This window comes from Platalea leucorodia (genome assembly GCF_965183815.1).
Source record: "Platalea leucorodia genome assembly, chromosome: 5".
NCBI lineage: Eukaryota > Metazoa > Chordata > Aves > Pelecaniformes > Threskiornithidae > Platalea > Platalea leucorodia.
Window position 1 is genome coordinate 45,864,620 of NC_138827.1, and position 25,002 is coordinate 45,889,621.

The following is a 25,002-nucleotide window of genomic DNA, read 5'->3' on the forward strand; positions in this document are numbered from 1 at the left end:
TGTCCCCTCTGAGCACAGGAGTGCTGCAGTATTGCATTCCTCGATGCACACAGCATAGAGAAATGTGGAAAGGAGGATCCCTTTCGCTAATAGTGCATTTGGTGTTCCATCTAGCATGGTACCATACCAGCTGGCTCTTCACATCCAGCTGCACTCTGTGTGTCTTTGCCAGACCTGGGCAGGGGGCAGAGGAAGTAACCCTTCGTCTCAGCCTTGTGTCTGCAAAACCATTGGCAGCTGGGTTTTTCTGCCAGGAAAAATGCTTAGTGATTCTGCAGAGCTGCTGCCCTTTTCCCAGGATCTCTCCACCCTTTGGCATATTGGACAACCCCCAGCAACCCCCACCAAGCAGCAGTTCACACAAAGCAGCTAGTGTAGGTCCAGATTCTGTCTTCCCACTTTTTACAGCTGAACGGCACTGCTTCAGCAGGGTCAGGGCTCTTCACATCTGCACAGAAAGCAACAGGATGTGGTCTACTTGTTCAGATGGAGTAAAGCTCTTTGAGGGGGTCTTCTAGCAAACAGCACAGACATTAGTCAGCTCCACTGCAAGCCAATACTAAATTGCAAAAAAAGAACAGTTCCTGGTGGGAGGTGAAGGGTGAGTAAGGCAAGGAGACTTACAAAATGCTGCCAGCCACCCTTCTTTGATTTATTTTTAAACTTCAAGTGGGATAGGATGTAATTCACACCTACTTGAAGGCTCCCTTGTGCTGCCAGAACCAGCTAAAGGGATCTTAAAGTAAATGAGCATCAGGGCTAGAGATGTTACTGCTTCTTTTTGCTGCAAACACAAAATAAAGGGATCCATTGCTACTTTATAAATAAATCTGGGCAGACCTATGAATAGGCTAGCAAACACTTAAACATCTGAGTAATTCTATACCACAGAGGACCTCTCAAATTTTATAGGTAGGATTATGTGTGCTGAAGTGCCTTCATAATCACAGACTGCAGAATTACACCTTATTCTTTATCGCTAACTCTGGGGAAGAAAAAAAAATGTTCCCAGTTTCTGGACAAAATGCTGCTTTTTGAAAATTGATTAAAAGAATGCCGTATAAAGTTCACATTAAAAATATGTGAAATTTTGCATGCTCTGAGTCAAAGAAACAAACTACTGAAATGAGTTTAACATGTAGAAACTCCTCAGGTAACTGGGACATTTCAGAGGGTCCTAAAAAAAATGCCTACATTTTTGGTCATTGAAGATGCAGCCACAAAATCACTAAAAGTAACCCATAAACTAACTGCTAAAAATCTTCATAGCCCTACAGCAGTCATAGGAATGCTATACATTTACTGTAGCTGAGAATTAAAACTAAATAAATACTAGAATTTCTATTCCCACAGGCAATATTTACAATATTTATTTTCACCAGAAATTAGGGATAAAAAGTTGAAACTGTAAATTTTAATTTAACAGAAATTCTAAAATGTTTTGATTGAGAAATGCCAAATGTTTCCTTTTGGCATCAGGATGTAACATTCATTCTGACTCTCCAAAATGATAATTGAAATAATTTCCATTTTAATGTCTCAAAATATTTCCTTTTATACACGTTCATTAATACTTGCCCCCCATAGTGGCTCCTTAACATACTGCAGTCATTGTCTAAGAGCCTGATCTTGTCATCCTTTCCTACCACCTCTAATCTTTGGTTAAAGTATGTATCTGGGGAGCCAAGGGCTTTTTAGTTCCCAAGACACCTAGCAGTGCTCAGACCTGAATTGCGTTGTGGAAAGCATAGTCTTCCTGCAAACCACATCTCAGGAATAAGTGCAGGCCTACACTACAGCTAAATATGATAGGATGTGGTATTATTTTTTAAATGAAAATTGGCCTTTGAAGTTAATGCTTGTTCTTCGTTCTCAACATCTATGACCCTTTCCTTGCTGTCCAGCTTCCAGGACAGGAGTTGTCTCTCTTCCTCTCAATTTCAGAGTCAACTATAAGCGTTAAGCAGCATTTACAGCATTGGAGAAGGCAAAAAATTCAAATTAACCAGCAATCAAGTACAAGGGCAGCAGCCAGAAGAAAGAGATGGAATTAAGAAGAATTTATAGCTGGAGGATACAAGGAGGAACACAATGTTGCAAGCTCAGGAAAGAGAAGGAAGTGCAAACTTCAAAGTTTGTCAGCATTCATCAGCTAAAGCAAATTAATACCAAGCATAACTTCTGCTAACATACAGAGCCTCTCTTAAGGAAGAGATAAAAAGAAAAGCACAAGAAAAATACTGAAATAATTTTTTTTCTCAACTAACCTGACATCAAATGAAATATTTCTGACCATTTAAAAAAAGGAATTTCCTGATTTTGATTATGCAAAATAAATTTAAGAGTTTAATTTTTCCAGAGAAAAATAAAAACACAGATTTCCCTCAAGAAATATTAATTTCATGGAAACAGCAGTTGTTACCGATGGTTTCTAGAATTTCTGAAAACCATAAACCTGAAGTAGAACAAAAACTAAAAGCAAAAATTGAAATACTTTTTGCCATGTACACAGCTCTTGCAAACTTAAAATAAACATCCAGGAATATTGTGTATTTAGCAGGCAGAAGTAAGGCATTTCTATCAATTGCACTGCACTTTAAATGACATCCTCAGTCTTCATAGGAGGACTTTAACTACAGTAACCCACTTGTACGACTACAGCTAACAACGCCTTTGCTGCTCTGTGGTTTCTCTCATGCTGTTTACTTCTGTTTTTCTTCTACAGAACCCTACTCAAAAGGAAGAGGGTGCAGCATACTGTGGTTTAGAGCTTAAGTGCTTCCAAATGGTGAAACTGAGTTACCATAGCACCGGCATGCTCAAGCAATCAGACCTATCTTAGTGCTAAACCACAACTTCTCTAGTGCAGTCATGAAATTTCCCTATTAAACTCCTTTTCACCAAATTTGCATTTGTAATTATTTTTAGTTGTACAGGTTCATTAATATGATACAGTGGGGGGTGGCAATCTTTGGGATTTGCTGCTTTGCAGGGAGTACTTGTCACTATGTGAATTGTCTGGAAGAGGGAAGAATATCAAACCCTGATGTAACAGTTATTTCAACTGTGAAACACTGGCTACTATCCACAGTCATTAAGAAACACCTATACATGAGGAATGGAAGATTGGCTGTGATATTTGCTTGGCAATTTTGTGCTACATGCAAAAGAAAAACTGTGTTAATGTTTGCTTTGCCTTTTGTATATTTTCAGTATTTGTGCATGTATAAAGTCAAGAGCCAGACTCACGTTGATACTGTGCTAAACTTGTCTGTTGTCAAGGGCCAGTCCCTAATTTTAGTTATGACTTTTCTAGACCTGCTGTACCTTCCTTGATCTTCCTTTCCCACATCCACCATGAGCAGAAGGAAACACTTGCTCCATATTGCTCTGCTTAATGATACAGACAGGCCAGTTCTGGATTTGCTGAATGAATATCGTTTACGGCAAGCAGAAGGAGGAAAGAACCTGCAACTATTACATTGTCCTCTCAGTTCCTACTCCCATGTTTTTGCAATTGCCTCCTCTATTAGTCCTGGGGAGCTATTGAGCACAGCTGAAGGCAGCTCAGTTCTCAAGAGTTTTGACCAGAAAAGGAGGCTGCGGCTGAGAACTGACTGACTATTGGTGAGTGTGTGAGGTAGGGGCAAACTACTTCATCTCAGACTATCTCATTGGACCATGGTTTATTTAAATATCTGACTTGCTTCTCTATCTACCTCTGAGTTCCTTCAAGATAAAAGCACTATCTGGTATTATCGATCTCTTCCTGGCTGCATGTTACTTTTTACATAATTTTGCCAGCAATAGAAAATGGGTCCTTTGCTCTGCAAAACAGAAACAACTTGGGAACATTTCTTTAGACTATCTTTAATCAGCTCTAATGTCAAACCATAAACAGTTTAGTACTATATGAATAGCAGCATTTCAGCCACTGGTAATATAAAGCCTGTTGAAATCAGAAATATCTTCTGTTTGGTAGAGATCTATTAGCATGAAGTCCTTGGATCAACAGCTCTGTATCTACTGGGAGCATTATGTCAGTGGGGACTGTAATCAGTGATTTTCAAAAAGATGTTATCAGTGATTTTTAAAAAGAAATGAACATTTCTTTCAAGAAATGACATCTGTCTATGAGCTTTTCCTTTTTGTAATAATATTTTTCTCTGATCCCTTGCTATGTTAAAGATCCAAACAAAAATAGCTAACTGGCCTGGGGCAGCTGAGGGAGGAGTGCAGATGACAGAGATAAATAGTTGATACTCAGGTGCTCTGAACATCTATGTCTCCAACTGACATCACCTGGGTATGCAAATCTTAGCTTTTCTACAAAATAGGATCAAAGCACAATCAAAAATGGAAAGAAAACACATAAGCTCTGAAAAGAGACCATAACATTTCCTTTAATTTTTTTTTTTTTTTTGTAACCTTAGATGTGTGTTGTATTCTGAGCCAGTAAAGAGTTTTAGATGGAAATCTGACTTTCAAGGTGAGGTTGCTTCCTCTTAATTTAATTTTATTTATAATGCAGAAATATCAGTATTCCTCAATCCCAACCATAACTACTTGGTGCTATGTTCTATAGATGCTGTATAAGACAACTTATGTCTCGAAAGGTTTCAGTCAGACCAGATGGAGAAAAGGAAAGGAACATTTCTAGTGTTACAAAGGGTATATTAAGATTAAAAAACAAACAAAGCAACAAAAACTTGATACATGCATTCACAAATTCTTAGAAAAAGTCTATGCTACAAACAGGATCCCCAAACAACAATCTAGTGCTGTGTAAATTCACAAATCCATCCTTTTACTATCACAAATGGCTAGTCCCTAACAAACCACTTCTTCATTTTTTTATGCACTGCAGTTTTTTTTTTTAAAAAAGGATATATAAAGGTGCCACAGGAGTGCCATGGCTTCACCTTGGCCAAGGGCTGAGGGCAGGGCAAGCAGGGCTGAGTGGTGGCAACCAGCCCCACGCCAGCCAGACCAGAGTGTGATGAACCACAGAGCAACAATCCACGAGAGAGCAACACTCAATACTTCTGCAAAGGTGTAGCGGGGTGTTCCTGGGGGCTGCTCCGACACTCTGACAGCACCTGGCTGTCGAGACCCTCGGCAGTAGGGGCTGGGGACAGAAACAGCCCAGAGCCCCACAAGTCTTTCCAAAGCTGCAGTCACAGAATACCTCTGGTTTAGTCACACAGGTAAATGCACAGGCAGTAGCTGCACTGTTCCCACAGGACAGTTCTTCCCCTCACCAAGGCGAAGCTCCCAGTAATTCAGTATTGCTGCAAAAATCACACATTTCAGATAGTGCCCTGAATACAAAATTTCTCACACTTGCAGGAGGTGCCACGTGGCCCACAGGAGTGGTGATCTGAGGACTGCAGTGATGCTTGCTGCTACTGAAGCATCCCTGTTACAGATCCAAAGGCTGGGGCTGGGGGGAGTCAGCTGCTGTCTTTGATGAGAACAGGTCCCGTGGTTCAGATGAGCACCTTGGAGTCAAAGTGAGGATGTGACTTTATCTGCTCACAAGATTGACGTGACTGTTTAATTGATTCTCTGATGATTGTGCAGTTCAGCATTAAAGAAAACTAGCTGCCTTATGCCACAGCAGAGTAATGCACATGCCATTGCTCTGTACCTCCAGTAGACAGTGCTGGGTTTTACTATGCTCAGTTACTCTGCCTGCACAGCCCCAGCCTTTGAAAGATCCTTAACTACAGCAGAAGGGCACAAATCAGAATAAAGATGTGGTTATAGCAAACCCTCCACAAAAATTTCATTTTCCAGTGATCTGTCATTTGTATTTCTACAGCTTCTTGCTCCAAGCTTAACAGGACCCTCAGCAGTCCCTGTGCTCCAAGAGCCTCACATCTGTCCCAGCCTTACATCTCCAAGCAGCAATGCTCTGAACTATCCTGCTAGCCTCAGTCATCTCCCATGACCCAGATTTCTTCCAGCATTTAGCAGAGATCCTAACCAGCACTGGCTGACAGACATCTAGCTTCTGTTTCTTAAAAGGATAGAGGCTACAGAGGGGAAAAAAATCAGCTAGCTCAGTGGAGAACCGTTCCCATACCAACTCTGCCTCCTGGGCAGCTTCCTCGCCCTCCCGAGGCTGCCAGCTGCAGCCAGCAAACTCTTTTTGATTCAAGGGAGAGTGATTTTACTTGTTGACTATCCTGACTTTTTTTTTTTCCTCCGTACATTCAGGCCAGAAAAGATCAGAATTGATTATCATTCATCAAATGTGCTACCGAATAACATTTTTGTTGTTCATAAAATATTGTGACACACAGTATTCACTGATCAACAGCTAAATCAACTGTATACTTGTTAGGGTACAATTTAAAACACAGTAAAATATACACACAAGGTGTTGATAGGAAGCATCATGTAAGGGTCAGATTCTACCACCATTACTCATGCAAAAATCATTTGAAAAGTAAATCATTCAGTGAAGCATATCAATATCTTTTAGAAAAACTGCCCGTTAAAAACTATTTATATATATTTCCTATATAAACTAATATGGAATCATCATTTTTTTTTTATTGGCAAGCAAAAATTACCAGTATTTACATTAATCAAAATTTCCTGAAATCCATCTTGTACTCAGCCGGCATAAGGAAAGTTGGGACTGTGACCAAGTCCTACCCAGGGATTCCACATTTTACTACTGTGTGAGTGGTTGGACGTACCCTCCATCTCTGTGCCTCTGTAACATCCCCTGCAAAGTGGAGATGATGGCACTATTCTACTAAACTGGCATATTGCAATTAGAAATTCATTAAAAATTATGAAGTTTGCAGACAAGGGATCTGAAAGTGTTATAAAAAAAAAATACGCTCACATCCATCTGATTGCGTAAACAGCAACAGTCGTAGGGCTGCAAAGAGAGAAACTCCTAGAACTCAAGCTCCCCAGAATGCCATGCACACACATACAAAAGCCTCTCACTGTCTCAAAATCTGGATTGGAAAACCTGGGCTCTGCCCCTTCAGAGAAGCTGAGGCAGCGCTATCAAGAAGGTACCTGTACTTCATGTCACACCAGAAGCAACAATGAACAGATTTCAGAAGAGAGCTGAGCACGAACGACTCCTCCAGAATTCAGTAAAAACTTTGAGTGAAAGTGGTTTCTCAATCCCCTTTCTTTCTTTATTCTTCTTTTGAAAATCAGATTATCAATTTTGGTGCCCAACTCTGGGCAGTTACCTACATTTTAAATGTGTCCTTTTTTTCTCTTTCTCTATTTGCAACTTTCATTATAACAAACGTGAGATGTAAGCCCCAACTTTAACTAACAATCTATCTGATAATCATAAGCAAAAAGAGGGGAAAACAGTTCATCTGATTTTGCTTTAAATCCTGGGCTGACCATTCTTTTCTGAAAGACACTGTAGGCCGAACGTTCCAGGAGATGACAATGAAGGCTCAGAATGGAAGAACTTCACTTGGCTCACAGGGATTGTGGTGTGCCATATTCCAGCAAAGAACCTGAGAAATCTACACCTCATGTTCCTCAGGATTTGAACAAGACTAATTTCAGTATCGCTTTAAATAATTCAAGGCAAAATGAACATAAACAGTCTATACTTCCATCTTCTGTATGTGGCAAGCAATTTTCATTAGCATTTCATAAATATTTTCCTTTTTTTCCATTTTTTATTATAATTTTTTATTTTAAAAATTTTAAGTGAGCAGTCTGGGAAAGAAAAGTAAAATCAAAGATACTAGATAAAGATGCTAGACAAGAGTCTCTTTAGGAAAACAATTTTATGGACCTTTCAAAGTATAGGGACCCAGGGAAAGCCCTCAGGCTAAAGCTAAGAGAACATCCAATTTCATGCTCCAAATAATTTTACACTATATAGGCACAGCAATGCACAAGCCAGGAAATTCAGCAGACCTGTAAACATTTCTGATGTCTAATAATAAGAAAGATGTATATAGTGGCATTACACATCTTATGACAATAGCAAGAACAATTCCCACTTGGAAGTGGGAGGTCAGAAATCTGATTTGATCTGTAAAACAAGTATCGGTTTTTATACACACATGCACATAGGTAGAGCAGTTTGGAAGTAGCATGTATAATGTCTTCTGTAAGGACAGGCAGAAAACCTGAAGCAGAAAAACAGAGTATGTGCAAATGTGGGTAAGATTTTATTCTTCCAAGTTCTATACTTTAACAGCATTAGGTTGAAATGCTGATTAATTTATGAGCATGTGACCTGATAAAATTAACTGCTCTTTCATTTTTAACTAAGGGAATATATCAGAAATTTTTTAGTTGTGTAGATTAAGACACTTGGAGATATTATTTAGCACCTATAGAGCATATGCCGCACAAATTTGATATTATGAACAAACGAAAAAAGACAAAAACTTCTGGTAGTTGCTCAAGAAAGCACTTCTGCACACAAATTCATCATTGACTTCAGTAGGAATTAATCCTATAGTTTGAATTAAGATGATGTTCTGAATCAGGACTGCTACAGAGTCCAGCGTGTAAGCAGGTAACAGATCCCTAATATCACCCCAGCAACAAATACAAATAGGAAGTGGGGACTGACAGCGTTTAATTCAGCATTCAGCTCTGCTGGCTCAGGAAGGCAGCGTGAGCCTTTTCTCTGCCTGCCACTTGGTGTATGTAGACCAGCTCCAGTGTGGAATCACCTGGCTTTCCATGGGCTGCTCTGCACCGATGTGTATGCTGTTAGGAGTACTTGGATAAACTGAACTATGATCAAAACCCTGCACAATCTACAGCACCTACAGCCAAACTCTGTGTCAATTCGCCTGTTTTTATAACACTTCATACTGAAAACTGGAAATTTCAAGGCAGTTTCATTCATATTAAAATTATGACAGACAATTCATAATGGTGCCCAACATTAGCAAGGCAATCGAGCCCACTATATCTGAAGACTCAAACAGGCTGCAGCATTTCAGTTAGAATTGTCAAGATTACCCTCACATCCAGAAAGTTTAAAAAAATCTATAAAAAAGTAAAATGCAAGCTTCTGGATTCCCACTTGGGTGCACAAGATTGTTTTTGTAAGAAATTCCGTGGTCAAGAATGCATGATGCTCTGCCCATCATAAGATCGGCTGCAAAATCAATCGATTGTGCATTGTTAACACAATGGTATGTCTTTCTTTCCTTTTGGAAATAAATTATGTTCTTTATGTGCATTTACATAACCAAGACCCAAAGAAATTAAGGACAGACCAACAGCATCTGCAGCGATGACTGTGTAAAGCAATCTGAAATAGTGTAGTGACAGATACAGCAGGAAACCACCAGCCTTCTTTAGGTTGACAGGGCCAAAGAAAACCTTTACAAAGACTAGTAAACTCCCAAGAAAATGAGGAACACAGCTACCAGAGAATGGAACTCCCTACCCAGGACATAATGTGCTTCTGTTAGGGGATGAGTAGCTCAATCCTCTAGGACCACAGCAGGTGGTATAAAAGACAATTGAATTAAAGGCTGTCAATTCATTTTGGGAGATGTCTGGGGCAGATAGCTGCCCCAAAGGAATATGGTTCTCTGATGAATGGAAATGGAACTTTTACAAAAGCGTTCTCCAAAGAATGCAAGAAATGGCACTGAGGTCCCTAACATCTCCTACATGAGCTGACATCCCCCCTGCTCAACCCCCCATCATGGGTGACTGGGAAACTGGCTGTAGCGGAGGAGCTGGCTCTGCAGACGCGAGTGACTGATGGCCGAGTGGGATCCCACTGCACTTGGTATCGTGGGGAACTTCTCAAATTAGACCAATTACAATCTATTTGACCATGGCTTTCTCCCTGTGAACAAGGGTCTATATTACATGAGGAATGTGGGCCTCTTGCCAGAGCATCTGCTGTCCAGCCAGGAGTGCAGGTGCTTTTACTTGTGCAAAGGTACACAATGCTAAAATGGCTTAATCACCAAGCATGTTTTGTCTTTCAGTTTTAAGTTATTGGCGGTTGCTAATGAAAGTCATCTTTTACCTCATCAATGTTAATGAGCTTTGGCACTATGCTACAAAATGTGGTTGTAAAAATCCTGCTTCTGCAGCTAGTTGTGTTACTGCTTGTTCAGGGACCTCTCTGTCTTGCTTTGCTGTACCCTGTAGTCACGTCCTTTTTGGCTATGAGTCATTACAGTTAATCAGCCACATGGTCAAACTTCCATTTCAGTATAAATCAACTTCAGTTTAGATTTGAGTGGCTTAACCATGGGAGGGTTCCCATTGTCTTGTTAAGTTTCTGCCTTTGGACCTTAGGGGACAAAACTGAGAGGTCAGTGTTGGTGTTTACCCATTAGTCATCCTGAAGTTTCACTTACTCTTCATATGCTGGTTTGGCAGAGGTATAGAGATATCACATAAAGTAAATAAAACCCACTGCAATCCACCACCTCACTAGGAAGGGGCAGAAGAATTATTTGAACACTTAAAAGTAACAAAACTGTTGTTAAATGTGTTTGGTCTCTAAGTAGTAACTTTGTCCAATAAAATATCTTCTTGTGTTCCTTCCCAGGCTCTGCCTTAATGCTGACACAACAGCTTATAATGCAGTGCTGATCCATTAATGGGCTAAGAGAGGGGTTTGGAGCTAGCTGCAGCTCCTGCAGGGCTTCACTGCCTTCTGCACATGCACCAGACAATGCCACTCTCTGCTGGTAAGCCTAAAATTGCAAAAGCCATATGTGATTGCCTACTTCTTGCCTTTTTTTTTTTTTTTTTCCTCCCCCCCTACCCCTGCGATGGTTAGAAGTTCCTGATTCTCTTCTTCTGAAGCAGTTTCAGCAGCCTGCCTCTAAACTGCAATGGTCCTGTGTTCAAGGAGCTGATCCCTTCCTGCCTGGCTCTGTTCATCTTCTTATCATCACGCATCTGCTTATGTCACGCTCCAGGAAACTGGTCCATGACTCTGATGATGCCTCCACAGCACAAATATCCCCATCTAAAAGATGCGTCCAGTCTCCATAGCCTAAACACTGACCCGTTCTTACACCAGAGTTTCACTATGAACTTGCGGTTGCTTCAGAACAGCCATCTAGGTTGCCTATTTTGGGATTCCTTGACCGTTTGCTCTCTCTCTGCTAACTTGATCAGAAATTCTGAGATTCAGAGGTGACAAGATCAAAGAGATTGGTTCAGCCTTCTACAGAGGCAGTAATTTAGATCTGCTTGCCCAGCAAGCCTGTGACATATGACCATGGCACTATGTTTATCTTCCTAGTCTTGACCAGGTTTCACTGGTGGAATACTGTTTGACTTCAGGTAAATGAGCAAGCTAAATGAAAATTTATGTTTCTTTTCAGATTATAACCTACTCATTTCAGAGTAATTTCCAAAATATACCCAGTCAGCCCTGTTTAATAGTTTATTGCTGGAGATAAATAAAAATTTAAATACCTACCATTATTCCTGCCAAACACAAGAATAAAAAGAAAATGTCCATTTCCACTTAGTCTATAACTTCATCTGAAATGTATATGTTTTCCAGAAATAGAACAGAGTTGAACTTTTTTAATAATTTAAGGCTGCATATTTAACATTTTTTGAACAAGGGTAAGAACAGACACAGGTACTAACAGCAAATAATGATTATAAGATGTACAAGAAGAGCTACATTAGCTATGAATTTTGGGAATGTGTTCACCTGCAAAACTACTATGGCAGACGAGTAGCCAGAGCTGTTTTTTGCTCCTCCTCTGACACCACCAGGAAGAGGCTGAGTTGCATCAGCAGAAGATCTAGATCACAAGGCACGCTTTCAACTGTACAGAGTATAAGGGAAATCAAGCATAACTTTTCAAGCATCTTCGTGTTTTAACAGTGTTTGGAACTAATGGACTTCTTTCAATTTCCTGGTAAATGGCAGCCTGCAAATACTATATGGTGTCACAGGATGTGGGTGCCTTAATTTATCTCCATTTTGCAAAGCACTGGTCTGTACTTAGCAAACCAGCTCTCTCAGCTTGCATTGTAAGCAAGCGCCTTCCCGTTTCCATGGCAAGGCTGCCTGTCAACCCACAAATGAGTAAAACTTCCTCACTGAGGTAAGCTGAATAGTAGCAATGTACAAAAATATTAACACTTCAGCTTACATAGTTTGAAAACATAGAATTTTGCAAAACTAAACTATCAGAAATTGTAGTTCCCCTAATGACTCATCTTTCATTTTTAGCATGCTTCTTTACCTACAAAGTACCGCACAAGCAGCCTCTACAATGACACAAGCCTCATAGTACATCACAGTATGAGAGTGTTATTATCTAAGAAATAAGACTGTTTGTAGCTTACCTTCCATAATCATTACACTGTACACAGAAAATCCAGTGACTGTCCTGGATTAGAATGATCTGAGTTGCCCAGTACAAACATCCAAAGTACTTTTTCCTTTTATAGTTCTGCTATTGCTATTTCAAGTATTCTTTAATTACTGAAGGTTCATTGATCTAAAGCCCAAAGAGACATCTTTAAAAAGATGATTACTGGAGTACACGGACTACCTCCACCACAGCAACTGATGCTTAGGGAGTTGTTTTTTATTTTTATTGTAAGTTCACATTCATAAGTCCTTCCAGAAATTTTGAGTGAATCCCACATCATCCAGCTCTTCGTTAAAACAACATTCACAAGCTTTATGCAGAGTTCTTTCCTAAAAGAAAAGCTAGCATTAAAAAAAAAAATAAAATAAATAAGGTAACAGGTCCCATTTCTTCTCTTCCCCACTGCTCACAGAAGCAAACCCCGTGTGCTGTTACACTGCTGTGCCCCCTTTCCCACACCACTAACAGATTGTAACTAATCCTGGTTTCTAACATTGCCTCATACTTTCAAGCAGTGAACAGGAATCTCTCTGGGGACAACTGCATGAAAACTTTGTAAAAAGGCAGCTTTAGTCTTCTGTTTGATTGCTCCTATTACCTTTTTAACAATCTAGCAGACCCACTGAGTTATTCACAGCTTTTCTCATACATTGGAATAATTTACTAATTTATTGTGGTTTATGTTATTTCCTGAATTATTCTCTTCTTCATTTTGGTAATAATTACTTTGAATTTTACCTATGGCAGTTGGTATTATCTTTAGTTAGCATCACTTCAGATGGATTTCCAGCTTTAGAAGAACACCTCTAGTACCTAAACAAACACTCATAAGCCAGCTTCTATTTTTTCTCTGGCTTTACTGCTTCCTCTCCATTTAGGCTCAGGCACACACTTGCACAGTGTGTTAACATAATTTCCTTACAGATTCTAGGATTTCAGTTTAATTTTTTTTAATATTTTCTTTCAGTTCATTCTAAAATGCTTTGTCCTAGAGCTAACTTCCAAACAACACTTGTCCCAGAGAACACTAGTGCTCATATTCTGCAGAAATAGCACTGGGGATTTCAGAGGAAATGTAACTTTTACTCTGTTTAAATTATACCTAGAAGATAGCGTATTTATTTGCAGGACATTACATTTATGTAACATCCTCACACCTCTCACTTTCTAATACCAAGCGCGCATAGATTTTTATAAGACTAACTCCAAATACCTAGTTATAGGACAGGAGCTCTTCGTGGTAAATCGCTACCAAGGCCTTAAACTGTGCAAGGAGTCTTTTGGTTAGGTATACTGGGAGCGTGATACAACTGAGTGAATTAACTTTTTTCTTTGTATGCCCATTTTCCAGTCTAACTTAGTGGTATTTGCAGTGAGACTCTATCAGCATGTGTCTGCAGGAGGGAAGGGAGCAGCAACGTGTGCCAGGATGTCCCCCTGGACAGTCAGAGGGCCAAGGCTGCAAGGGGCAGCTTAGAGCATATTACTACCTGCAGAATCGATCCAGTCAAAGATGTTTACACCTGGGCATTTCACATCGTATTTCTTACCTACCATATAATTTTTTAAGGATTTGCTTATTTCATAGCTTGCATTGTTAAGCTTTTGAAAAAGATTCCTATCAATACAAACAGTTTCTTTAATGTATATTAAAAAAACCCAACAAATAATTCTTTCTGTCTGCTTAACAGAATTACAAAAATTAGAGAAGGGCAAAAAATCGGTTGATTTCAATAAAGTTGCCCTGATAGACAGATCACAAGTGCCATTGAAAATAAGGGTTCCTACCCTGGATTAAAGGTATATTTATATAAAGAAATACAGAAAGTTCATTCTAATTAATTATTAGTCTGCTGACAGTACAAAGCTAGTGCAACGGACCTGGATGTGTCCTTGAAATGCCTCTGGCCTTGTAAGCCAAGAAAGTGGCAGGAACTGGGTTTTGTAGAAGATGAACAACACTTGCATCTCCAGAGAATCCTTTTAATCCCCCCAGATCTGGAGAATCTGTACTATATGACGTTTAAACCTTATTATTTTTTCACAGCACGCAGGCAACTCCTGTCCAAGTGAGAAACTCTAAGGAATCTTTGTGATTCCTCTATTTTCCTCATAACAAGGCTTCACCTATGAAGAAGGCATGAGCTGGGCTGGCGCTCGCCAATTTGATCATTACATTAATAAATGCATCAAAAGCAATATTAAAAACATGCACCACTAAGATCGTAAACACTGGACACTTAAATAATATTAAATCTAATTATTTTTAGCAAAGAATCATCAAAGAACTGAAATTCAGAAAGCATTTTGGATATTATAACAACAGCAGGCATATGAAAAGCGAGTGTACCATAAAGATAATGAGCAGAGAGACCAAGCTAGGATCTATTTGTAATCGAACTGGTTTCTTCTCCAGCAACTGCATTGTGAAGCTTCTAGATGGAATCTGCGAACAAGAAACCAACATCCACCACTTCAAATACTCAGCATCACACACTGTCAGTCATTCCCAGCATTCTTCATTATGAGTGAAATCTCCTGTCTCAGTATGAGAAGAAGTCATAGGGATTTGGTTTTGAGTTTGGTTTTGGGCTAAAAGCTTTGAAGTACTTTTTGTTCTGAAATGTGGCATTACAATGAATTTCGTGACAGATCATTGCCCTAATGATCACATTTCCTGTAGTGAGGCTTCTCATCTGCCTCTCTGACTGCACCAACACTGCAACCACACGCACTCTACAACACCTTCCACCTTCAGTGAAAACGCTATTATATGTGCACAGATTGAAACAGGATTCAAAGAAATGTGCCACTCCCACTTAAGACATAGATCAGGAGTCTGCATCACCAGCACAGCTGAACTGTTTTGGTTTGGGGTTTGGATTTCTTTTACAAGGAGAGTAGAGGGTAACTCTTAGAGAAATCTGCCTCACTAAAACCAATCGTCATAGTCCGGATCATGTTAAATCTCATTTGCATTTGCCTCCTGCAGTACCACAATAATTCCAGACCATAAAATTAAATGCAGCTACTAAATATACTGATCCCTGCTGCAAAATTACTAGCGCATTATTTTTATTTCCCTGCTCTTGATTTACTCTTGCTTATACTCCAGAACATCTGAAAGGTGCCACCCTTTGATCTTACCCAACTGTCCAAGCAACCCTTTTATTTGTGCTTCAATTTGATACCCCTGCCTGGAAGTAGGCAGAAATTTTCTTTTGAAGCTGACAGCAATCTTCTCCCATGAAGAAGGATTAATACCCTCATGTCTTCCTCCACTAGTCTTTGCTGAATATCAGATTAAGTTCTTGTGTCCACCCTTTGGTAGGGTGACAAGTACTTTATGCAGAAGGTTAACCCAGGATTTCTGCAACTGGCTGAGGTGATATACAAGCCTCCTACCACTTTGCTGATTGACTAACAGGATTCATTAAATGAATGGTTTATTTCGCACAATAATAAATGTTACACTCTCCTCCTGTTTTGCATTGTTCAATATGATTTTTGCTTGATTTTGCTACAAAATACGTGACTTCCTTTATGAAATAACTGTCACAAACAAACAACTTAAAAGTTTTAATTCAGAAATGCTCCTTCTGGTGTCTTCATTTCCCCTCCTTTTTTTGCTTCTTACTAGCAAAAGTTCCAGCATATTTCTTTTTGTCCAACAACTTTTCAGGTGACCTTTTAGAAGTTAACTCTCTGGATCTGTTTCTGTTTAACCTGGGAATAACGACTTTTCTTTGCTAAAGTGTTTTGAGCTCTGTGTAATAACAAGATATTTATGAAGGTGCATTGAAGTCCATTTACGAAGCAGAAATATTTTATATCAGCTCTACAAGGTGACAATTTGCTGTGATGAACAGGTGTCCCAAGGCTCTTTTCTTTTGCATTTTATTTACTAACTAATGTTTAGCAGATTTTACTAAAACGAATGCCTGGTCTGATTTCTGCAAATACGTACTTTTCCCTCTAATGACACAAATATTTTGCAAGGTAATATTGTAATGAAAAAATATTCCGTGTTTTTTTTAAGGAAATTACATTTCTTTGTGTCACCTAGAAGATAAAAATGACAGTCACTGACATTATGTTTCACTCAAAACCACTTACACATGTATGAAATAATCAAGGTTAGGTTCATTCCTGAATGCAGAAATCTATTCTAAACCATTCAGCATTTAGGAAGAGTTATTGTATTTCTACTTACATACATAAAACCACACACTGTAAAGACCTGTCATCTCATTAATGGTTTGGGAATCCTGAATGGTGGCTATATGGAGGCTAAGGGATCAAGCCTTGTGTGTCTAGACTGACAGTGATGTATTTTACTTCCATTATAAAGAATCCCACTGAAGTTGGCTCAAATTTAAACTAGTGAATAACTCTTTGCTTTCTCGAAGGCACAGATTTAAATAAGTAAAATTAGTAAAATCTTAGTTACATTTATTTTAAAGACAAGCTATTTTTTTCTCAGGCAAAACTCTCACAAACATAGTTTGAAAGCTTCTCCAAGTAAGAATTTTCTGAAGGGACACTATAATCATTTCAGTACTGCAGCTCTAACCATTATTAAGACATGAATGAGATGCGTTCCTAACTGGAAAAATAATGTATTTTTCTTAATTAGACATTGTTTCTTCCCCTCTGCATTTGTTCTACACAATATGCTTACTCTCTAGAGAAGAGAGACATTCTCAGAGACTTCTCTGAGCAAGAATTCCTCCCCCTCCCCTTTAAAAATTGCCTTTAATCTTTGTTTTAAGTGGAAGAATGATAGTATTCTGCCTACACTTCCTGGAAACTCAGCCTAGGCCTGTGTCTCTGCTTTTATCAAAATATCCATCAAAGGTCAGGTAATTTTCCATACTCATCTAGAGACAAAGATGCTACCTATCTTGATGAATCAGTTCAAGAGTGTTAGTGCTTCTCCCTCAAAATGAATCAGATATAATCACTAAGAAAGCGAAGGACATCATTTCCATGACTATGTGTGCTCAGAATTACAATTGTATCAGATTCCACAGCTTCTTCCACTGTGGGCCCCCAATCCAGCTCTTCCCTGGCTTTGGAGTTGGTGACAGGAGAAAAGGGACGAAGCAGCAAATCAGTCGGTAGCGGCCAACTGGTCAGCAGACCTAAGCTCTGCTCTAGTTCTGGTGGCTATCAGAAAGACTAAAATCAGTTTGTGCTGCAGGAATCCTAACATGACCCAAAGAGACCAAAATATTTCCTTTTATTACTTAATTCTTATCTTGGCATTACAGCAGTAACACAAAATTTGCTCTACATCTTCACTTAGAAAGACTTGAAATAGTCAACAAATCAGTTTTCTTTTTTCTCCTCAAACATGTCTTACACCTGAGCAAAGATATCAAAAATTTCTATACAATATTTTGCACTTACATTTCCTACCAACATCCACTTCGCAAGTGTTGGTGCTGATTAAGGATACAAAAATAAAGGCTACAGCTCAAAACAGACACAAAGTGATGGTTTTTCAGTAGGATCTTCCTCCTACTTCCATCTCAATTCTATGCTCCATTAAATAGGAATTATACTGTCCTTCATCCAAACTGAAACTTAACACATTCTGAAAATTGTAATTCTGCATTTCCTGGCATCACACAGATCTAGTGGAAATTGTTATAAATTTTATCAATATCCATGTGATGTACATTAAATGTGGCATATACTTTAAAATGTTTCATTCCTTTTTGCAAGAAGCAGGAATGACTCATAAAACAACATTTAAAGCCCTTTGTCAAATAAATAACATCAACAAATGCAATTCCATTTTGACACTAATAATTGAAAACAATTCAAAAATAATGATAACAGTAACATGAAATAAGTAGGAAAGACAGCTACCAACGGGCTGCCCTTGGTCAAGAGGTGTAGGAATGTGGCAGGTTTGGCACCACAAAGAACTGAATGTTTAACTAGACCTCACCAGGTGTTTTAACAAAAACAAACAAACAAACAAACAAAAAACCCCACCAAAAACACCCCCCCATCAAGATACAACAAACCAGAATTTCAGTATTAGTTCTTCAATTCTGTTCCAAATATTGGAAGAATAGCTATGAAAAAGCTTGATTTGCTTTGTTTACAATGTTGCCAGAAGAACTTCAGCACAGAATTACACCCTGAAAAGTTGCAGATATGTGTGACTTTCACAATGTACAATGGCTATTTTATAATAAAATCGTACACACATAAGCTGTTCCAAAAGACATTGTCTGGGGAGCAAAGGTAATTATTCAAGAGTTGGCAAATGTCCATTTGTATTGCCAGTGCAAAGCCCTAGTTCTTTTCCTTTCCTAACACTTATGAACAGTCACCGAGATCTTTCATTATCTTTTGGTCCTGCACAGAAACGCTCCAGAGCATGCGGCAAAGACACCTTTTGCCTGCAGAGCTAATTCTGTACATGAGCCATGGAGGTAGTGAGGCAGGGGACCACAAAAAAGAAAAGGGATCTCACAGCTAAGTAGTAAAATTCTGGTTTAGGTAACAGGATTATATTCCAGCTCTTGTCACAGAATTCTAGTATCATGCTACAAAATCTACTTATACTAATTTTCCATACAGCAGTCATTAATAATTGGTCTGCACTTAACAAGTTCTTAATTGTACCCATCTGATTCGCAGAAGTGGTAACCTTCCAAACTACAAATTAACTGAAGTAAGGGTTGCTTTAAAGAGTATGGTGTTTGTCTCAGATTAAGCTTTCTGAATCAATAGATTGATTTTCTCTTTGGATCATTTTGTCATCACAAATATGAAAATCCATATGTGCAGCACTTAGCTACAGAAAATGAGCACCATCATCAAAAATCTTAAGAAGAAACTAGTATTTCTAGCTGCAGAAAGTTTTGAATAGTAATTCTGCAAATATGGCCTGATCTATACCTTGAGCAACACAGATATAATAATACACTGAATATATTTTTATTGTCTACACAGAGGAGAGAATCCTGTAGCGGAAAAATGGTATGTGACAGTAAAAACTGCCATAAGGTACAGAGACAAGGCAACTTCCTGAAAACGGCATGCTTAGCTTTGTATCCTTCTGTCACTCTGTACATGTGATTTCTTAGTTTTAGAAACATTCTCCATCCTCAAAAAAATCAGAAACACTATGAAAAGGCACAATGCTGCTCTCCTCAGGCTTTATCAGCAGGACTGGGATGTGTATATCTCCTTGCTCAGATCCGCCTCTTGGGGTTAAGGGAGTACTGATAGCATTAGGATATTTTAATCTTTTGTGTGGGACAGTGCTAGAAGACTTTCATCAATGAGTTTTGCAGATATGTGCTGACAGCACAGGAGTGATGAAACTCAGGGACTTGGGCTGCTATCTCAGGCCTTGCAGTATGACGTAGAGGCTTTCTATCAGTTTTTCATGTGTTTCTCTCTTCCCCTCCTTTCAGCTGTTCTGTTCCCCACTGCCATCTCAGTCCCAGCATCCAATCTCTGCTCTTAAACCAGTTTCATCATCCTTCCTTTAACGCTTTGGGGTAGCAATAGCTGTACCATCATATCCTGACTCCCTGTCCCACAACATTGATCTCCCCTCATTTGGCTTCATATTTGATCAGAACTTCTTTCTGAATGTTAATTCTTATAACTACAGAAAATTTCACTAAAAAGACACCAGTTGCATCCACTAACACTGTAAAGATCTGACATCAGCCATAAATTAGATTTATCACTCTATCAATCATTGCAGTGCTTTTCAAAGATTACCATAAAGATTTTAAGTGATTTTTTTAAAAAGGATGTAGGGTTACATACCTGTTTCTTGCTACCTATGGTTGCTCATTGCCACAAGGACAAGCTGACATAAGCTTGATAGAGCTCAGATTTTACAGAAAGACAATATTATTAAACAGTTATTACACAATACATCAGCTTCATTCAAGAGTCGACTCACAGCTGTATCTTATGATCAACTACTGTAATAGCAAACACAGACATTCTAAACCCTTAGCATTTCACAACAAAATCTTTACACTCAACCTTGCAGCCATCTAGAGCCCAAAAGTCCTTATGACCCTGAACTCCAATTCAGCAAATGAATCACAACCAATTCCACAAAAAAACCCCTCTGTAGAGTTCAATACATATTTCAAAAAATATTCTATACTGTAATATGGATCCAGGTCACACTTGAATTAATTGCACGCAATTCCCAGAGCTTGTGTCTACAGAGTTCACCATCTGATATTCAGGAAACATGATGTCATCCTCTGCAACTCTGAAGATAAGTTCTGTATTTCTTTCTCCTTGCTTTTTTCAAGACAAAAGAGTTATAGTGTGATCTTTTTTTTCAGTCTAAATAAATCTGTTAGGTCAATTACAGGTCAAAATTAATTTATTATTGTTATTACTATTTATGAGTACTTAGATATGAGAATGCTGAATGCAACATAAAAATTTTCTGAACTGAAGTGAACAGAATGTGGTCCCTCTCTTTCTTATACAGATGTTGTTCACGTTAGCTCATCTCCTGCAGATAGAGTATCTGCTACAAGAATTTAGAATGAGAGTAGTGAGACTGTATGCTCTCCCATACAAGAAAGAGAGTGAATCTGTGTGTGTTTGTAACACATCATCTACACATTCTGTTGTTTGTTTACCATATTTCACTCACTGGTGAGAGAATGCAATATGTTAATGAAAGGATTAAACAGCTGGAGAAAATAATCATTGCAAATAAATATAGTGCCTTTGTATGTGACCTGATTTTTTGTTGTTTCTATATAGCAAGAGAGGAGCTTTGGAGCACTGTAAGTTTTTACCTGCAGCAGTTTTATCATTAAGAGTTATCTTCCAGGAATATGTGCATCAGTTGTTGTCACGTAAAGAAGCTATAACAGCACAATGTGAGACCTGAAACACATGGACCTATGTAGAAGAGTTTATTTTGGATCCAGGAAATCATTTATTCAGTTGTATGCTGCTTTGAGTAAGATGCTGTATGTCCCTTTCTCAGAAAAGGAAATAAACAGCACAGGGGATTATGCAAATTCCTTGGCTGGGCACATACACCACTACTACTTTTTCCCTTAGCTGTCTTTCCTCTTGCCTCTATACCATTCTTTTTTAAGAAGTATCCGTGCTGTCCAGAATCAGATCATAAACCCTTTGAGGACAAGATCACATTTCATCCTACATTTTTGCAGCACCTGGCCAACAAGAATGCTTGATCGTGACTGTGGCCGTTAGCCCTACTGCACACACAGCTCAGACAGTCACGCACACACAGGAGCAGCTCCTTCCTGACCTTCCAAGTGTTCAGCGTTCACAACTTTAGAAAAAGTTTCAGAAAAGATTAACTTGCAGCTGCACACTCCAATTTTTCAGATCGTCTCGGTGACCAACACATGGAGGTCTTCTGAAAATCTTATAATTTTCTTCTATGAAAAAACAGTTCTCAAGTGTTTTGGAGCTTACAGTCAAAACTGGGGGTGTCTCCTCCAAACAGCTTTCTCAGGGCAGCTAACAGGAAAGCAGAACTTTGAGTTTGAAGAGCCCCAGTAGGTTAAAAAAAAAAAGTGGACTTTATTTTCCTGTTCCAATATAAAGCCAAAGCAAATTCAACAAAATACAGTAAAAAACCACAAAGATAAAATAAATCCTGTAAGACACTTGAAAGCCTTTTCAGTCTTTCCACTGACGTCACCACTGAGGTGAGACTTAAGTGAGCAACAATTCTATTGCAAAGAGAAACAGAGAGCATCAACTGCAGAGAGAGCAGCCGAAAATGGCGTATGTGACATGCTCAGTGTTATTAAAAATGTCTTCATTGCTCAGTGAAGAGGTTTTTTTGGAAGCTGTGGTTTGCAAGCAATCCTTCCCTTGCCATTTAAGACACAGTCCTGCAATGACGACACACTTGTTGACATGTCTGGAGAAGAATCACTTCCACGTTGTAAATGCCTCTCTTCCCTACATTAACACAAAAACTTAAACCAGCTACTGCACCAAACACTTTTCTGTTTATTCAGTGTGGTGCAAAATTGCATCTTAGTAGGCCCTTAAGCCTAGCATTAATCACAGCAGGAAGACAAATGCGGCTATTGCTTTTTTATTAGCTTTTGGAATAATCTGATCCTCAAATCTTGGAATTTTTGTGGGACCTTTTCTCTTGAGCTCTTCTGTGGTTTCTAATGAACTTAATATATCCTGTGTTGATTCAAAAGGCATCTGTAGGCAAGATTTCCATAGATGGTATCCCTCTATAAATACTATCTTACTACATATTAAAACTTACCTATTTTAATCGCTTCTAAATCCTCATGGCCATACTGGCTAATCTTCAGAAAAGTATAAAGTGCTAAATTCAGGAGGCCAAACACTACTGGATTTTATGAAAGTTTCACCTCCAAGTATTACAAAACCTCTAAGTATTACAAAACCTTGATCCATTAATATAAAGGATAAATAACTATAGATCTCACGCTCATTTTCTTGAACTGCCTCCCTCTTATTCAGCACCATTCCACTGTAAACCTTCTGAGCTGCAAGTATGTAAGTTGACCCTGGGTTAAGCTGCTATTATTCCTAACATTTTCTAAGAGTGAGAGTGAGTGTATTGGGCGGCTCTCAGAAACGTTTATTTCTAAGTCATTTCATTAGCAGACTAGGACAGCAAAATCAGAAATGCTACCAAGTTGTACTAACGCATATTTCTTACTGCTGTTTCACATCTTTCCCTCAAACCTCAACCACATTTCATACTTCAGACTAACACACTAGACTGCAGGTGTGTGGAGGATGTAGAAAAGTCTTTCAGTTCTGTTGAGGCCACACAGTTGAGCACAGAAGCATTAATGAAACTGCAAACGAGGCCAAGTTTTGTCATGTACTTACTGGGCAGTCTCTAGTATCATAAATGTTGTACTTCCACTCACACACATGATACGTGGCACAGGCATGCACATTCACACACATTATTTGGGGATGAGGGAGCTTGTATATAGCTTACAAGACACCGAGGACAACAATCTCTCACTGCCATCAGGGACCAAGTAAAAAAAATGCATATAATTTTAAAAATATATGTTCCATTATCATTTAAATTCTTCCAAGAAGAGTGATATGAATAAAGAAATCCTTCAGATACTCTATCCAAAACTCATTAAAACCAAAAGATTTCTCTAAGGTGTATATGCATGTGATTCTGCATTCATTTTAGACATCTGAGGTCTATCTCAAGAAGATTAACTAAACTGCTGCAGCAGCAACTTTGGTCATCTTTCCTTTGATTATGCAAGCATATGATTTTAAATCACATGCTGACAGTCAGCTTGGCCTGCATTTCTCTAGAACGGTTGGTTTACATTTACAAATGCTACCACTGAGACTCCTAAAACACCTAATTTACTCACTCTTGTATTGACCCCTAAGACAGGCTCACTGTTGTATTTACCTCTAAGTGTGGAGGATGCTTTGAAACATGAAGCCTTTTGCACCTATGGTCCATTTAGCACACCTTCTCGTCTCATCCACAGACATGGGAAGCAAAAAGCTGGCAGTCCTGTTCTTGTGTCTCACAAGGACTCACTGACAAACTTCAGTTATTTCACCCAACATTGGTTAAAATGGAGGCAACAGTTGATGTGATCATGTTTTAGCGAATTTCAGATTTGCTGAAGTTAAGCACAGTATGAGTTGTTCTTACTCAGCACAAAAGTATCAGCTCCCCATTGACAAAACCTGTGCTTTAAGACTGAGAACAAGGTAGAAATTTATGCACAAGTCATTTGTTTCATACTTTCCATTTTCTTTGCTCAGATACACTATTCAACAATACTCTAATGCACAACCAGTTTCTTCAGATTAATTTGTGGTAGTTTACAGGTTGCATGACTCCACATTTTGCAACAAGGTAAGCGTTACTACCTTCAACTTAACAGATGATGAAACTGAGATCTGGAGAAATGAAAATGACTTAACACTTCACACCATGAGTTTCTGAGACAGCCTAGACTGCAGCTGACTTCTGTCTCTTAGATCTTATTCTAGAAGCTTGACTATGCTCTGCCATTTATCTTACCCTTTTTTCCACCTATATATGTCTTAACTCACAAGTATCCAGAAACAGTTCAGGGACTACTACTATCTTAAATATTCCATTCACAGCTTCTGCAATGTATATGATTACCTGGAAAGGCTTTACTAGCCATATATTTTTGCACCATCTCAGCTGAGGCTCTGTATTCTACTACATTTCCCCAAGTGTAAAATGTTTCAGCTCATGTAGGATGTATATTCTTCATTTAACAAATTGCTATTTCCTTATATGTTGTACAGAAAGCTTCATTGTATGGCTTCATTTTTCTGTTAGACAGCTAGTTCGATTATTTCTCTTTTTGCTAGGAAAATAATGTATTTCAAAAGGCAATTAAAAACATTGCTCCATGGAGTCCACATTTATGCAACAACAAAAAAAGTCATTCATGCACAACAAAAGATACCTCCAGAGCTCTGTGCAGGGCGGTGGGATTATGAATGAAGAACAGACAGATTTAAGAGAAGTCTTTGAAACCAAAGAATAGAAACCTAAGCAAGCAGGCTAGCTGAGGACGCACTGACACAGAGGGAATAACTGGAAGAACAGTACTGCAAAGTAGTGGTA

At 38.8% G+C, this 25,002-nt stretch overlaps 1 protein-coding gene across 10 annotated transcripts in view; it reads right to left on the bottom strand.

Moving 5' to 3' along the window:
• The window catches only part of PTPRC (protein tyrosine phosphatase receptor type C), a 65,550-nt gene that overhangs the window by 34,884 nt on the left and 5,664 nt on the right, over window positions 1-25,002 (bottom strand). The gene's annotated exons all lie outside the window — the stretch shown is intronic.